Source organism: Rhipicephalus microplus, unplaced genomic scaffold, assembly GCF_043290135.1.
Source record: "Rhipicephalus microplus isolate Deutch F79 unplaced genomic scaffold, USDA_Rmic scaffold_53, whole genome shotgun sequence".
Classification (NCBI taxonomy): domain Eukaryota; kingdom Metazoa; phylum Arthropoda; class Arachnida; order Ixodida; family Ixodidae; genus Rhipicephalus; species Rhipicephalus microplus.
The window spans coordinates 35,902-53,469 of record NW_027464626.1 but is presented as its reverse complement, the minus strand read 5'-3'; the positions used below and the strand labels follow the sequence as shown (position 1 = coordinate 53,469).

At 52.8% G+C, this 17,568-nt stretch overlaps 5 non-coding genes across 5 annotated transcripts; all 5 read right to left on the bottom strand.

The window, feature by feature from the left end:
• Nucleotides 1–1,709: 1,709 nt before the first annotated feature.
• TRNAN-GUU (transfer RNA asparagine (anticodon GUU)) lies at nt 1,710–1,783 on the bottom strand. The gene has a single exon. It is a non-coding gene; the product is annotated as a tRNA-Asn (tRNA).
• A 6,689-nt stretch (nt 1,784–8,472) lies between these two features.
• Nucleotides 8,473–8,546, bottom strand: TRNAN-GUU (transfer RNA asparagine (anticodon GUU)). The gene has a single exon. It is a non-coding gene; the product is annotated as a tRNA-Asn (tRNA).
• A 3,167-nt stretch (nt 8,547–11,713) lies between these two features.
• On the bottom strand, nt 11,714–11,787 carry TRNAN-GUU (transfer RNA asparagine (anticodon GUU)). The gene has a single exon. It is a non-coding gene; the product is annotated as a tRNA-Asn (tRNA).
• Nucleotides 11,788–13,762: 1,975 nt separating this feature from the next.
• Nucleotides 13,763–13,836, bottom strand: TRNAN-GUU (transfer RNA asparagine (anticodon GUU)). The gene has a single exon. It is a non-coding gene; the product is annotated as a tRNA-Asn (tRNA).
• Nucleotides 13,837–16,847: 3,011 nt separating this feature from the next.
• On the bottom strand, nt 16,848–16,921 carry TRNAN-GUU (transfer RNA asparagine (anticodon GUU)). The gene has a single exon. It is a non-coding gene; the product is annotated as a tRNA-Asn (tRNA).
• Nucleotides 16,922–17,568: the final 647 nt, after the last annotated feature.

The following is a 17,568-nucleotide window of genomic DNA, read 5'->3' as shown; positions in this document are numbered from 1 at the left end:
AGCCAATTGCGCCACGGAGACAGTCGTGCTCCACTCTCACCACCATCAGAACATATCTTCAAAGCTATCAGCTCAAAGAAAAAAAAGCGCCGCGCCGCTACCGGGTGGGCTCGAAACTCCAAGCTTTCGGTTAACAGCCGATCGCGCTAGCCAATGGCGCCACGGAGACAGTCGTGCTCCACGCTCACCTCCGTCAGAACATTTCTTCAGAGCTACCAGCTCAAAAAAAAAGCGCCGCACCACCACCTGGTGGGCTAGAACCTCCAACCTTTACGTTAACAGCGGATCGCGCTAGCCAATTGCGCCACGGAGACAGTCCTGCTCCACTCTCACCACCATCAGAACATATCTTCAAAGCTATCAGCTCAAAGAAAAAAAAAGCGCCGCGCCGCTACCAGGTGGGCTCGAACCTCCAACCTTTCGGTTAACAGCCGTACGCGCTCGCCAATTGCGCCATGGAGACAGTCGTGCTCCACTCTCACTAACATCAGAACATATCTTCAAAGCTATCAGCCAAAGAAAAAAAGCGGCGCACCACCCCCGGGTGGGCTCGAACCTCCATCCTTTCTGTTAACAGCCGATCGCGCTAGCCAATCGCGCCACGGAGACAGTCGTGCTCCACTCTCACCTCCATCAGAACATATCTTCAAAGCTATCAGCTCAAAGAAAAAAAGCGCCGCGCCGCTACCGGGTGGGCTCGAAACTCCAAGCTTTCGGTTAACAGCCGTACGCGCTAGCCAATTGCGCCACGGAGACAGTCCTGCTCTACTCTCACCACCATCAGAACATATCTTCAAAGCTATCAGCCCAAAGAAAAAAAGCGCCGCACCACCACCGGGTGGGCTCGAACCTCAAACATTTTTGTTAACAGCCGATCGCACTAGCCAATTGCGCCACGGAGACAGTCCTGCTTCACTCTCACCACCATCAGAACATATCTTTAAATCTATCAGCCCAAAGAAAAAAAAGCAACACACCACTCCCGGTAGGGCTCGAACCTCCAACCTTTCGGTTAACAGCTGATCGCGCTAGCCAATGGCGCCACGGAGACAGTCCTGCTCCACGCTCACCACCGTCAGAACATTTCTTCAGAGCTACCAGCTCAAAAAAAAAGCGCCGCACCACCACCTGGTGGGCTCGAACCTCCAACCTTTACGTTAACAGCAGATCGCGCTACCCAATTGGGCCACGGAGACAGTCGTGCTCCACTCTCAACACCATTAGAACATATCTTCAAAGCTATCAGCGCAAAGAAAAAAGCAACACACCACTCCCGGGAGGGCTCAAACCTCCAATTTTTCGGTTAACAGCCGAACGTGCTGGCCAATTGCGCCACGGAGACAGTCTTGCTCAGATCTCACCACCATGAGAACATGTCTCTAAAGTTATCAGCGCAAAGAAAAAAGCAACACACCACTCCCAGGAGGGCTCGAACCTCCAACCTTTCGCTTAACAGCCGATCGCGCTAGCAAATTGCGCCACGGAGGCAGTCCTGCTATACTCTCACCACCATCAGAACATATCTTCAAAGCTATCAGCCCAAAGAAAAAAACTGCCGCACCACCACCGGGTGGGCTCGAACTTCCAACTTTTCGGTTAACTGCAAATCGCGCTAGCCAACTGCGCCACGGAGACAGTCGTGCTCCACTCTCACCACCATCAGAACATATCTTCAAAGCTATCAGCGAAAAGAAAAAAAAGCGACACACCGTCCCCGGGTGGGCTCAAACCTCCAACCTCTCGGTTAACAGCCGATTGCGCTAGCCGATTGCGCCACGGAGACAGTCCTGTTATACTCTCACCACCATCAGAACATATCTTCAAAGCTATCAGTCCACAGAAAAAAAGCGCCGCACCATTTTGGGTGGGCTCGAACCTCCAACCTTTCGTCTAACAGCCGATGGCGCTAGCCAATTGCGCCACGGAGACACTGAGGCTCCACTTTCACCACCATCAGAACATATCTTCAAAGCTGTCAGCGCAAAAAAAAGCGACACACCGTCCCCAGTGGGCTCGAAACTCCAAGCTTTCGGTTAACAGCCGATCACGCTAGCCAATTGCGCAACGGAGACAGTCCAGCTCCACTCTCACCACCATCAGAACATATCTTCAAAGCTATCAGCCCAAAGAAAAAAAGCGCCGCACTACCACCGGGTGGGCTCGAACCTCCAACCTTTCGGTTAACAGCTGATCGCGCTCGCCAATTGCGCCATGGAGACAGTCGTGCTCCACTATCACTAACATCAGAACATATCTTAAAAGCTATCAGCCCAAAGAAAAAAAGCGGCGCACCACCCCCGGGTGGGCTCGAAACTCCAACCTTTCGGTTAACAGCTGATCGCGCTAGCCAATTGCGCCACGGAGACAGTCCTGCTCCACTCTCACCACCATCAGAACATATCTTCAAAGCTATCAGCTCAAAGAAAAAAAAGCGCCGCGCCGCTACCGGGTGGGCTCGAACCTCCAACCTTTCGGTTAACAGCCGATCGCGCTCGCCAATTGCGCCATGGAGACAGTCGTGCTCCACTCTCACTAACATCAGAACATATCTTCAAAGCTATCAGCCAAAAGAAAAAAAGCGGCGCACCACCCCCGGGTGGGCTCGAACCTCCATCCTTTCTGTTAACAGCCGATCGCGCTAGCCAATTGCGCCACGGAGACAGTCGTGCTCCACTCTCACCTCCATCAGAACATATCTTCAAAGCTATCAGCTCAAAGAAAAAAAGCGCCGCGCCGCTACCGGGTGGGCTCGAAACTCCAAGCTTTCGGTTAACAGCCGATCGCGCTAGCCAATTGCGCCACGGAGACAGTCCTGCTCTACTCTCACCACCATCAGAACATATCTTCAAAGCTATCAGCCCAAAGAAAAAAAGCGCCGCACCACCACCGGGTGGGCTCGAACCTCAAACATTTTTGTTAACAGCCGATCGCACTAGCCAATTGCGCCACGGAGACAGTCCTGCTTCACTCTCACCACCATCAGAACATATCTTTAAATCTATCAGCCCAAAGAAAAAAAAGCAACACACCACTCCCGGTAGGGCTCGAACCTCCAACCTTTCGGTTAACAGCTGATCGCGCTAGCCAATGGCGCCACGGAGACAGTCCTGCTCCACGCTCATCACCGTCAGAACATTTCTTCAGAGCTATCAGCCCAAAGAAAAAAAAGCGCCGCACCACCACCTGGTGGGCTCGAACCTCCAACCTTTACGTTAACAGCGGATCGCGCTAGCCAATTGGGCCACGGAGACAGTCGTGCTCCGCTCTCACCACCATTAGAACATATCTTCATAGCTATCAGCGCAATGAAAAAAGAAACACACCACTCCCAGGAGGGCTCGAACCTCCAACCTTTCGCTTAACAGCCGATCGCGCTAGCAAATTGCGCCACGGAGGCAGTCCTGCTATAATCTCACCCCCATTAGAACATTTCTTTAGAGCTATCAGCCCAAAGAAAAAAAAGTGCCGCACCACCACCGGGTGGGCTCAAACCTCCAAACATTCAGTCAACAGCAGATCGCGCTAGCCAATTGCGCCACAGAGACAGTCGTGCTCCACTCTCACCACCATCAGAACATATCTTCAAAGCTATCAGCGAAAAGAAAAAAAAGCGACACACCGTCCCCGGGTGGGCTCAAACCTCCAACCTCTCGGTTAACAGCCGATCACGCTAGCCGATTGCGCCACGGAGACAGTCCTGCTATACTCTCACCACCATCAGGACATATCTTCAAAGCTATCAGTCCAAAGAAAAAAAGCGACACACCGTCCCCAGTGGGCTCGAAACTCGAAGCTTTCGGTTAACAGCCGATCACGCTAGCCAATTGCGCAACGGAGACAGTCCAGCTCCACTCTCACCACCACCAGAACATATCTTCAAAGCTATCAGCCCAAAGAAAAAAAAGCGCCGCACTACCACCGGGTGGGCTCGAACCTCCAACCTTTCGGTTAACAGCCGATCGCGCTCGCCAATTGCGCCATGGAGACAGTCGTGCTCCACTCTCACTAACATCAGAACATATCTTCAAAGCTATCAGCTCAAAGAAAAAAAAGCGCCGCGCCGCTACCGGGTGGGCTCGAAACTCCAAGCTTTCAGTTAACAGCCGATCGCGCTAGCCAATTGCGCCACGGAGACAGTTCTGCTCCACTCTCACCACCATCAGAACATATCTTCAAAGCTATCAGCCCAAAGAAAAAAAGCGCCGCACCACCACCGGGTGGGCTCGAACCTCCAACCTTTCGGTTAACAGTCGACCGCGCTAGCCAATTGCGCCACGGAGACAGTCCTGCTTCACTCTCACCACCATCAGAACATATCTTCAAAGCTATCAGCCCATAGAAAAAAGCCAGCACCACCACCAGGTGTGCTCCAACCTTCAACCTTTCGGTTAACGGCCGAACGCGCTAGCCAATTGCGCCACGGAGACAGTCCTGCTGCACTCTAGCCATCATCAGAACATATCTTTAAATCTATCAGCCCAAAGAAAAAAAAGCAACACACCACTCCCGGGAGGGCTCGAACCTCCAACCTTTCGGTTAACAGCCGATTGCGCTAGCCAATGGCGCCACGGAGACAGTCCTGCTCCACGCTCATCACCGTCAGAACATTTCTTCAGAGCTATCAGCTCAAAGAAAAAAAAGCGCCGCACCACCACCTGGTGGGCTCGAACCTCCAACCTTTACGTTAACAGCGGATCGCGCTAGCCAATTGGGCCACGGAGACAGTCGTGCTCCACTCTCACCACCATTAGAACATATCTTCAAAGCTATCAGCGCAATGAAAAAAGAAACACACCACTCCCAAGAGGGCTCGAACCTCCAACCTTTCGCTTAACAGCTGATCGCGCTAGCAAATTGCGCCACGGAGGCAGTCCTGCTATACTCTCACCCCCATCAGAACATTTCTTCAGAGCTATCAGCCCAAAGAAAAAAAAGTGCCACACCACCACCGGGTGGGCTCAAACCTCCAACCTCTCGGTTAACAGCCGATTGCGCTAGCCGATTGCGCCACGGAGACAGTCCTGTTATACTCTCACCACCATCAGAACATATCTTCAAAGCTATCAGTCCACAGAAAAAAAGCGCCGCACCATTTTGGGTGGGCTCGAACCTCCAACCTTTCGTCTAACAGCCGATGGCGCTAGCCAATTGCGCCACGGAGACACTGAGGCTCCACTTTCACCACCATCAGAACATATCTTCAAAGCTGTCAGCGCAAAAAAAAGCGACACACCGTCCCCAGTGGGCTCGAAACTCCAAGCTTTCGGTTAACAGCCGATCACGCTAGCCAATTGCGCAACGGAGACAGTCCAGCTCCACTCTCACCACCATCAGAACATATCTTCAAAGCTATCAGCCCAAAGAAAAAAAGCGCCGCACTACCACCGGGTGGGCTCGAACCTCCAACCTTTCGGTTAACAGCTGATCGCGCTCGCCAATTGCGCCATGGAGACAGTCGTGCTCCACTATCACTAACATCAGAACATATCTTAAAAGCTATCAGCCCAAAGAAAAAAAGCGGCGCACCACCCCCGGGTGGGCTCGAAACTCCAACCTTTCGGTTAACAGCTGATCGCGCTAGCCAATTGCGCCACGGAGACAGTCCTGCTCCACTCTCACCACCATCAGAACATATCTTCAAAGCTATCAGCTCAAAGAAAAAAATGCGCCGCGCCGCTACCGGGTGGGCTCGAACCTCCAACCTTTCGGTTAACAGCCGATCGCGCTCGCCAATTGTGCCATGGAGACAGTCGTGCTCCACTCTCACTAACATCAGAACATATCTTCAAAGCTATCAGCCAAAAGAAAAAAAGCGGCGCACCACCCCCGGGTGGGCTCGAACCTCCATCCTTTCTGTTAACAGCCGATCGCGCTAGCCAATTGCGCCACGGAGACAGTCGTGCTCCACTCTCACCTCCATCAGAACATATCTTCAAAGCTATCAGCTCAAAGAAAAAAAGCGCCGCGCCGCTACCGGGTGGGCTCGAAACTCCAAGCTTTCGGTTAACAGCCGATCGCGCTAGCCAATTGCGCCACGGAGACAGTCCTGCTCTACTCTCACCACCATCAGAACATATCTTCAAAGCTATCAGCCCAAAGAAAAAAAGCGCCGCACCACCACCGGGTGGGCTCGAACCTCAAACATTTTTGTTAACAGCCGATCGCACTAGCCAATTGCGCCACGGAGACAGTCCTGCTTCACTCTCACCACCATCAGAACATATCTTTAAATCTATCAGCCCAAAGAAAAAAAAGCAACACACCACTCCCGGTAGGGCTCGAACCTCCAACCTTTCGGTTAACAGCTGATCGCGCTAGCCAATGGCGCCACGGAGACAGTCCTGCTCCACGCTCATCACCGTCAGAACATTTCTTCAGAGCTATCAGCCCAAAGAAAAAAAAGCGCCGCACCACCACCTGGTGGGCTCGAACCTCCAACCTTTACGTTAACAGCGGATCGCGCTAGCCAATTGGGCCACGGAGACAGTCGTGCTCCGCTCTCACCACCATTAGAACATATCTTCAAAGCTATCAGCGCAATGAAAAAAGAAACACACCACTCCCAGGAGGGCTCGAACCTCCAACCTTTCGCTTAACAGCCGATCGCGCTAGCAAATTGCGCCACGGAGGCAGTCCTGCTATAATCTCACCCCCATCAGAACATTTCTTCAGAGCTATCAGCCCAAAGAAAAAAAAGTGCCGCACCACCACCGGGTGGGCTCAAACCTCCAAACATTCAGTCAACAGCAGATCGCGCTAGCCAATTGCGCCACAGAGACAGTCGTGCTCCACTCTCACCACCATCAGAACATATCTTCAAAGCTATCAGCGAAAAGAAAAAAAAGCGACACACCGTCCCCGGGTGGGCTCAAACCTCCAACCTCTCGGTTAACAGTTGATCACACTAGCCGATTGCGCCACGGAGACAGTCCTGCTATACTCTCACCACCATCAGGACATATCTTCAAAGCTATCAGTCCAAAGAAAAAAAGCGACACACCGTCCCCAGTGGGCTCGAAACTCCAAGCTTTCGGTTAACAGCCGATCACGCTAGCCAATTGCGCAACGGAGACAGTCCAGCTCCACTCTCACCACCACCAGAACATATCTTCAAAGCTATCAGCCCAAAGAAAAAAAAGCGCCGCACTACCACCGGGTGGGCTCGAACCTCCAACCTTTCGGTTAACAGCCGATCGCGCTCGCCAATTGCGCCATGGAGACAGTCGTGCTCCACTCTCACTAACATCAGAACATATCTTCAAAGCTATCAGCCCAAAGAAAAAAAGCGGCGCACCACCCCCGGGTGGGCTCGAAACTCCAACCTTTCGGTTAACAGCCGATCGCGCTAGCCAATTGCGCCACGGAGACAGTCCTGCTCCACTCTCACCCCCATCAGAACATATCTTCAAAGCTATCAGCTCAAAGAAAAAAAAGCGCCGCGCCGCTACCGGGTGGGCTCGAAACTCCAAGCTTTCAGTTAACAGCCGATCGCGCTAGCCAATTGCGCCACGGAGACAGTTCTGCTCCACTCTCACCACCATCAGAACATATCTTCAAAGCTATCAGCCCAAAGAAAAAAAGCGCCGCACCACCACCGGGTGGGCTCGAACCTCCAACCTTTCGGTTAACAGTCGACCGCGCTAGCCAATTGCGCCACGGAGACAGTCCTGCTTCACTCTCACCACCATCAGAACATATCTTCAAAGCTATCAGCCCATAGAAAAAAGCCAGCACCACCACCGGGTGTGCTCCAACCTTCAACCTTTCGGTTAACGGCCGAACGCGCTAGCCAATTGCGCCACGGAGACAGTCCTGCTGCACTCTAGCCATCATCAGAACATATCTTTAAATCTATCAGCCCAAAGAAAAAAAAGCAACACACCACTCCCGGGAGGGCTCGAACCTCCAACCTTTCGGTTAACAGCCGATTGCGCTAGCCAATGGCGCCACGGAGACAGTCCTGCTCCACGCTCATCACCGTCAGAACATTTCTTCAGAGCTATCAGCCCAAAGAAAAAAAAGCGCCGCACCACCACCTGGTGGGCTCGAACCTCCAACCTTTACGTTAACAGCGGATCGCGCTAGCCAATTGGGCCACGGAGACAGTCGTGCTCCACTCTCACCACCATTAGAACATATCTTCAAAGCTATCAGCGCAATGAAAAAAGAAACACACCACTCCCAAGAGGGCTCGAACCTCCAACCTTTCGCTTAACAGCTGATCGCGCTAGCAAATTGCGCCACGGAGGCAGTCCTGCTATACTCTCACCCCCATCAGAACATTTCTTCAGAGCTATCAGCCCAAAGAAAAAAAAGTGCCACACCACCACCGGGTGGGCTCAAACCTCCAAACTTTCAGTCAACAGCAGATCGCGCAAGCCAATTGCGCCACAGAGTCAGTCGTGCTCCACTCTCACCACCATCAGAACATATCTTCAAAGCTATCAGCGAAAAGAAAAAAAAGCGACACACCGTCCCCGGGTGGGCTCAAACCTCCAACCTCTCGGTTAACAGCCGATCGCGCTAGCCGATTGCGCCACGGAGACAGTCCTGCTATACTCTCACCACCATCAGAACATATCTTCAAAGCTATCAGTCCAAAGAAAAAAAGCGACACACCGTCCCCAGTGGGCTCGAAACTCCAAGCTTTCGGTTAACAGCCGATCACGCTAGCCGATTGCGCAACGGAGACAGTCCAGCTCCACTCTCACCACCATCAGAACATATCTTCAAAGCTATCAGCCCAAAGAAAAAAAAGCGCCGCACTACCACCGGGTGGGCTCGAACCTCCAACCTTTCGGTTAACAGCCGATCGCGCTCGCCAATTGCGCCATGGAGACAGTCGTGCTCCACTCTCACTAACATCAGAACATATCTTCAAAGCTATCAGCCCAAAGAAAAAGAAGCGCCGCACCACCACCGGGTGGGCTCGAACCTGCAACCTTTCGGTCAACAGCAGATCGCGCAGGCCAATTGCGCCACGGAGACAGTCGTGCTCCACTCTCACCACCATCAGAACATATCTTCAAAGCTGTCAGCGAAAAGAAAAAAAAAGCGACACACCGTCGCCGGGTGGGCTCAAACCTCCAACCTCTCGGCTAACAGCCGATCGCGCTGGACAATTGCGCCACGGAGACAGTCCTGCTATACTCTCACCACCATCAGAACATATCTTCAAAGCTATCAGTCCAAAGAAAAAGAGCGCCGCACCACTCCGGGTGGGCTCGAACCTCCAACCTTTCGTCTAACACCCGATCGCGCTAGCCAATTGCGCCATGGAGACAGTCATTCTCCACTCTCACTAACATCAGAACATATCTTCAAAGCTGTCAGCCCAAAGAAAAAAAAGCGGCGCACCACCCCCGGGTGGGCTCGAACCTCCATCCTTTCTGTTAACAGCCGATCGCGCTAGCCAATTGCGCCACGTAGACAGTCGTGCTCCACTCTCACAACCATCAGAACATATCTTCAATGCTACCAGCGCAAAGATAAAAAGCGACACACCGTCCACGGGTGGGCTCGAAACTCCAACCTTTCGGTTAACAGCCGATTGCGCTAGCCAATTGCGCCACGGAGATAGTCCTGCTCCACTCTCACCACCATCAGAACATAACTTCAAAGCTATCAGCTCAAAGAAAAAAAAGCGCCGCGCCACTACCTGGTGGGCTCGAAACTCCAAGCTTTCGGTTAACAGCCGATCGCGCTAGCCAATTGCGCCACGGATACAGTCCTGCTCTACTCTCACCACCATCAGAACATATCTTCAAAGCTATCAGCCCAAAAAAAAAAAAGCACCGCACCACCACCGGGTGGGCTCGAACCTCAAACCTTTTGGTTAATAGTCGATCGCGCTAGCCAATTGCGCCACGGAGACAGTCCTGCTTCACTCTCACCACCAACAGAACATATCTTCAAAGCTATCAGGCCATAGAAAAATAAGCCCACACCACCACCGGGTGGGCTCGAACCTCCAACCTTTCGGTCAACAGCAGATCGCGCTAGCCAATTGCGCCACGGATTCAGTCGTGCTCCACTCTCACCACCATCAGAACATATCTTCAAAGCTATCAGCGAAAAAAAAACGCGACACACCGTCCCCGGGTGAGCTCAAACCTCCAACCTCTCGGTTACCAGCCGATCGCGAAAGCCAATTGCGCCACGGAGACAGTCCTGCTACACTCTCACCACCATCAGAACATAACTTCAAAGCTATCAGCCCAAAGAAAAAAAGCGCCGCACCACCCCCGGGTGGGCTCGAACCTCCAACCTTTCGGCTAACAGCCGATCGCGCTAGCCATTTGCGCCACGGAGACAGTCGTGCTCCACTTTCATCACCATCAGAACATATCTTCAAAGCTATCAGCCCAAAGAAAAAAAGCGCCGCACCCCCCCCCGGGTGGGCTCCAACCTCCAACCTTTCGGCTAACAGCCGATCGCTCTAGCCAATTGCGCCACGGAGACAGTCATGCTCCACTCTCACCACCATCAGAACATATCTTCAAAGCTATCAGCCCAAAGAAAAAAAAAGCGCCGCACTACCACCGGGTGGGCTCTAACCTCCAACCTTTCGGTTAACAGCCGATCGCGCTCGCCAACTGCGCCATGGAGACAGTCGTGCTCCACTCTCACCAATATCAGAACATATCTTCAAAGCTATCAGTCCAAAGAAAAAAAAGCGCCGCACCAACCCCGGCCGGGCTCGAACCTCCATCCTTTCTGTTAACAGCCGATAGCGCTAGCCAATTGCGTCACGGAGACAGTCGTGCTCCACTCTCACCACCATTAGAACATATCTTCAAAGCAATCAGCGCAAAGAAAAAAAAAGCGACACACCGTCCCCGGGTGGGCTCGAAACTCCAACCTTTCGGTTAACAGTCGATCGCGCTAGCCAATTGCGCCACGGAGACAGTCCTGCTTCACTCTCACCACCATCAGAACATATCTTCAAAGCTATCAGCCCATAGAAAAAAGCCCGCACCACCACCGGGTGTGCTCGAACCTCCAACCTTTCGGTTAACGGCCGAACGCGCTAGCCAAGTGCGCCACGGAGACAGTCCTGCTCCACTCTAGCCACCATCAGAACATATCTTTAAAGCTATCAGCCCAAAGAAAAAAAAAGCAACACACCACTCCCGGGAGGGCTCGAACCTCCAACCTTTCGGTTAACAGCCGATCGCGCTAGCCAATGGCGCCACGGAGACAGTCGTGCTCCACGCTCACCACCGTCAGAACATTTCTTCAGAGCTATCAGCCCAAAGAAAAAAAAGCGCCGCACCAACACCTGGTGGGCTCGAACCTCCAACCTTTACGTTAACAGTGGATCGCGCTAGCCAATTGGGCCACGGAGACAATCGTGCTCCACTCTCACCACCACTAGAACATATCTTCAAAGCTATCAGCGCAAAAAAAAGCAACACACCACTCCCGGGAGGGCTCAAACCTCCAAATTTTCGGTTAACAGCCGAACATGCTGGCCAATTGCGCCACGGAGGCAGTCGTGCTCAGATCTGACCACTGTGAGAACATGTCTCTAAAGTTATCAGCGCAAAGAAAAAAGCAACACACCACTCCCAGGAGGGCTCGAACCTCCAACCTTTCGGCTAACAGCCGATCGCGATAGCCAATTGCGTCACGGAGACAGGCGTGCTCCACTCTCACCACCATCAGAACATATCTTCAAAGCTATCAGCGAAAAGAAAAAAAAGCGACACACCGTCCCCGGGTGGGCTCAAACCTCCAACCTCTCGGTTAACAGCCGATCGCGCTAGCCGATTGCGCCACGGAGACAGTCCTGCTATACTCTCACCACCATCAGAACATATCTTCAAAGCTATCAGTCCACAGAAAAAAAGCGCCGCACCACTTTGGGTGGGCTCGAACCTCCAACCTTTCGTCTAACAGCCGATGGCGCTAGCCAATTGCGCCACGGAGACACTGAGGCTCCACTTTCACCACCATCAGAACATATCTTCAAAGCTATCAGCGCAAAAAAAAGCGACACACCGTCCCCAGTGGGCTCGAAACTCCAAGCTTTCGGTTAACAGCCGATCACGCTAGCCAATTGCGCAACGGAGACAGTCCAGCTCCAATCTCACCACCATCAGAACATATCTTCAAGGCTATCAGCCCAAAGAAAAAAACCGCCGCACTACCACCGGGTGGGCTCGAACCTCCAACCTTTCGGTTAACAGCTGATCGCGCTCTGCAATTGCGCCATGGAGACAGTCGTGCTCCACTCTCACTAAACTCAGAACATATCTTAAAAGCTATCAGCCCAAAGAAAAAAAGCGGCGCACCACCCCCGGGTTGGCTCGAACCTCCATCCTTTCTGTTAACAGCCGATCGCGCTAGCCAATTGCGCCACGGAGACAGTCGTGCTCCACTCTCACCACCATCAGAACATATCTTCAAAGCTATCAGCGCAAAAAAAAAGCGACACACCATCCCCGAGTGGGCTCGAAACTCCAACCTTTCGGTTAACAGCCGATCGCGCTAGCCAATTGCGCCACGGAGACAGTCTTGCTCCACTCTCACCACCATCAGAACATATCTTCAAAGCTATCAGCTCAAAGAAAAAAAGCGGCGCGCCGCTACAGGGTGGGCTCGAACCTCCAACCTTTCGGTTAACAGCCGATCGCGCTCGCCAATTGCGCCATGGAGACAGTCGTGCTCCACTCTCACTAACATCAGAACATATCTTCAAAGCTATCAGCCCAAAGAAAAAAAGCGGCGCACCACCCCCGGGTGGGCTCGAACCTCCATCCTTTCTGTTAACAGCCGATCGCGCTAGCCAATTGCGCCACGGAGACAGTCGTGCTCCACTCTCACCACCATCAGAACATATCTTCAAAGCTATCAGCTCAAAGAAAAAAAAGCGCCGCGCCGCTACCGGGTGGGCTCGAAACTCCAAGCTTTCGGTTACAGCCGATCGCTTAGCCAATTGCGCCACGGAGACAGTCCTGCTCTACTCTCACCACCATCAGAACATATCTTCAAAGCTATCAGCCCAAAGAAAAAAAGCGCCGCACCACCACCGGGTGGGCTCGAACCTCAAACATTTTTGTTAACAGCCGATCGCGCTAGCCAATTGCGCCACGGAGACAGTCCTGCTCTACTCTCACCACCATCAGAACATATCTTCAAAGCTATCAGCTCAAAGAAAAAAAAGCGCCGCACCACTACCGGGTGGGCTCGAACCTCCAACCTTTCGGTTAACAGTCGACCGCGCTAGCCAATTGCGCCACGGAGACAGTCCTGCTTCACTCTCACCACCATGAGAACATATCTTCAAAGCTATCAGCGAAAAGAAAAAAAAACGACACACCGTCGCCGGGTGGGCTCAAACCTCCAACCTCTCGGTTAACAGCCGATCGCGCTAGCCAATCGCGCCACGGAGACAGTCCTGCTATACTCTCACCACCATCAGAACATATCTTCAAAGCTATCAGTCCAAAGAAAAAAAGCGCCGCACCACTCCGGGTTGGCTCGAACATCGAACCTTTCGTCTAACAGCCGATAGCGCTAGCCAATGGCGCCACGGAGACAGTCGTGCTCCACTCTCACCACCGTCACAACATTTCTTCAGAGCTACCAGCTCAAAAAAAAGCGCCGCACCACCACCTGGTGGGCTAGAACCTCCAACCTTTACGTTAACAGCGGATCGCGCTACCCAACTGCGCCACGGAGACAGTCGTGCTCCACTCTCACCACCATCAGAACATATCTTCAAAGCTATCAGCGAAAAGAAAAAAAAGCGACACACCGTCCCCGGGTGGGCTCAAACCTCCAACCTCTCGGTTAACAGCCGATCGCGCTAGCCGATTGCGCCACGGAGACAGTCCTGCTATACTCTCACCACCATCAGAACATATCTTCAAAGCTATCAGTCCACAGAAAAAAAGCGCCGCACCACTTTGGGTGGGCTCGAACCTCCAACCTTTCGTCTAACAGCCGATGGCGCTAGCCGATTGCGCCACGGAGACACTGAGGCTCCACTTTCACCACCATCAGAACATATCTTCAAAGCTATCAGCGCAAAAAAAAAGCGCCGCACTACCACCGGGTGGGCTCGAACCTCCAACCTTTCGGTTAACAGCTGATCGCGCTCGGCAATTGCGCCATGGAGACAGTCGTGCTCCACTCTCACTAAACTCAGAACATATCTTAAAAGCTATCAGCCCAAAGAAAAAAAGCGGCGCACCACCCCCGGGTGTTCTCGAACCTCCATCCTTTCTGTTAACAGCCGATCGCGCTAGCCAATTGCGCCACGGAGACAGTCGTGCTCCACTCTCACCACCATCAGAACATATCTTCAAAGCTATCAGCGCAAAGAAAAAAAAAGCGACACACCGTCCCCGAGTGGGCTCGAAACTCCAACCTTTCGGTTAACAGCCGATCGCGCTAGCCAATTGCGCCACGGAGACAGTCCTGCTCCACTCTCACCACCATCAGAACATAGCTTCAAAGCTATCAGCTCAGAGAAAAAAAGCGCCGCGCCGCTACCGGGTGGGCTCGAACCTCCAACCTTTCGGTTAACAGCCGATCGCGCTCGCCAATTGCGCCATGGAGACAGTCGTGCTCCACTCTCACCACCATCAGAACATATCTTCAAAGCTATCAGCGCAAAGAAAAAAAAAGCGACACACCGTTCCCGAGTGGGCTCGAAACTCCAACCTTTCGGTTAACAGCCGATCGCGCTAGCCAATTGCGCCACGGAGACAGTCGTGCTCCACTCTCACCACCATCAGAACATATCTTCAAAGCTATCAGCTCAAAGAAAAAAAAGCGCCGCGCCGCTACCGGGTGGGCTCGAAACTCCAAGCTTTCGGTTAACAGCCGATCGCGCTAGCCAATGGCGCCACGGAGACAGTCGTGCTCCACGCTCACCACCGTCAGAACATTTCTTCAGAGCTACCAGCTCAAAAAAAAAGCGCCGCACCACCACCTGGTGGGCTAGAACCTCCAACCTTTACATTAACAGCGGATCGCGCTAGCCAATTGCGCCACGGAGACAGTCCTGCTCCACTCTCACCACCATCAGAACATATCTTCAAAGCTATCAGCTCAAAGAAAAAAAGCGCCGCGCCGCTACCGGGTGGGCTCGAACCTCCAACCTTTCGGTTAACAGCCGATCGCGCTCGCCAATTGCGCCATGGAGACAGTCGTGCTCCACTCTCACTAACATCAGAACATATCTTCAAAGCTATCAGCCAAATGAAAAAAAGCGGCGCACCACCCCCGGGTGGGCTCGAACCTCCATCCTTTCTGTTAACAGCCGATCGCGCTAGCCAATTGCGCCACGGAGACAGTCGTGCTCCACTCTCACCTCCATCAGAACATATCTTCAAAGCTATCAGCTCAAAGAAAAAAAGCGCCGCGCCGCTACCGGGTGGGCTCGAAACTCCAAGCTTTCGGTTAACAGCCGATCGCGCTAGCCAATTGCGCCACGGAGACAGTCCTGCTCTACTCTCACCACCATCAGAACATATCTTCAAAGCTATCAGCGCAAAAAAAAAGCGACACACCATCCCCGAGTGGGCTCGAAACTCCAACCTTTCGGTTAACAGCCGATCGCGCTAGCCAATTGCGCCACGGAGACAGTCTTGCTCCACTCTCACCACCATCAGAACATATCTTCAAAGCTATCAGCTCAAAGAAAAAAAGCGGCGCGCCGCTACAGGGTGGGCTCGAACCTCCAACCTTTCGGTTAACAGCCGATCGCGCTCGCCAATTGCGCCATGGAGACAGTCGTGCTCCACTCTCACTAACATCAGAACATATCTTCAAAGCTATCAGCCCAAAGAAAAAAAGCGGCGCACCACCCCCGGGTGGGCTCGAACCTCCATCCTTTCTGTTAACAGCCGATCGCGCTAGCCAATTGCGCCACGGAGACAGTCGTGCTCCACTCTCACCACCATCAGAACATATCTTCAAAGCTATCAGCTCAAAGAAAAAAAAGCGCCGCGCCGCTACCGGGTGGGCTCGAAACTCCAAGCTTTCGGTTAACAGCCGATCGCGCTAGCCAATTGCGCCACGGAGACAGTCCTGCTCTACTCTCACCACCATCAGAACATATCTTCAAAGCTATCAGCCCAAAGAAAAAAAGCGCCGCACCACCACCGGGTGGGCTCGAACCTCAAACATTTTTGTTAACAGCCGATCGCGCTAGCCAATTGCGCCACGGAGACAGTCCTGCTCTACTCTCACCACCATCAGAACATATCTTCAAAGCTATCAGCTCAAAGAAAAAAAAGCGCCGCACCACTACCGGGTGGGCTCGAACCTCCAACCTTTCGGTTAACAGTCGACCGCGCTAGCCAATTGCGCTACGGAGACAGTCCTGCTTCACTCTCACCACCATGAGAACATATCTTCAAAGCTATCAGCGAAAAGAAAAAAAAACGACACACCGTCGCCGGGTGGGCTCAAACCTCCAACCTCTCGGTTAACAGCCGATCGCGCTAGCCAATCGCGCCACGGAGACAGTCCTGCTATACTCTCACCACCATCAGAACATATCTTCAAAGCTATCAGTCCAAAGAAAAAAAGCGCCGCACCACTCCGGGTTGGCTCGAACATCGAACCTTTCGTCTAACAGCCGATAGCGCTAGCCAATGGCGCCACGGAGACAGTCGTGCTCCACTCTCACCACCGTCACAACATTTCTTCAGAGCTACCAGCTCAAAAAAAAGCGCCGCACCACCACCTGGTGGGCTAGAACCTCCAACCTTTACGTTAACAGCGGATCGCGCTACCCAACTGCGCCACGGAGACAGTCGTGCTCCACTCTCACCACCATCAGAACATATCTTCAAAGCTATCAGCGAAAAGAAAAAAAAGCGACACACCGTCCCCGGGTGGGCTCAAACCTCCAACCTCTCGGTTAACAGCCGATCGCGCTAGCCGATTGCGCCACGGAGACAGTCCTGCTATACTCTCACCACCATCAGAACATATCTTCAAAGCTATCAGTCCACAGAAAAAAAGCGCCGCACCACTTTGGGTGGGCTCGAACCTCCAACCTTTCGTCTAACAGCCGATGGCGCTAGCCGATTGCGCCACGGAGACACTGAGGCTCCACTTTCACCACCATCAGAACATATCTTCAAAGCTATCAGCGCAAAAAAAAAGCGCCGCACTACCACCGGGTGGGCTCGAACCTCCAACCTTTCGGTTAACAGCTGATCGCGCTCGGCAATTGCGCCATGGAGACAGTCGTGCTCCACTCTCACTAAACTCAGAACATATCTTAAAAGCTATCAGCCCAAAGAAAAAAAGCGGCGCACCACCCCCGGGTGTTCTCGAACCTCCATCCTTTCTGTTAACAGCCGATCGCGCTAGCCAATTGCGCCACGGAGACAGTCGTGCTCCACTCTCACCACCATCAGAACATATCTTCAAAGCTATCAGCGCAAAGAAAAAAAAAGCGACACACCGTCCCCGAGTGGGCTCGAAACTCCAACCTTTCGGTTAACAGCCGATCGCGCTAGCCAATTGCGCCACGGAGACAGTCCTGCTCCACTCTCACCACCATCAGAACATAGCTTCAAAGCTATCAGCTCAGAGAAA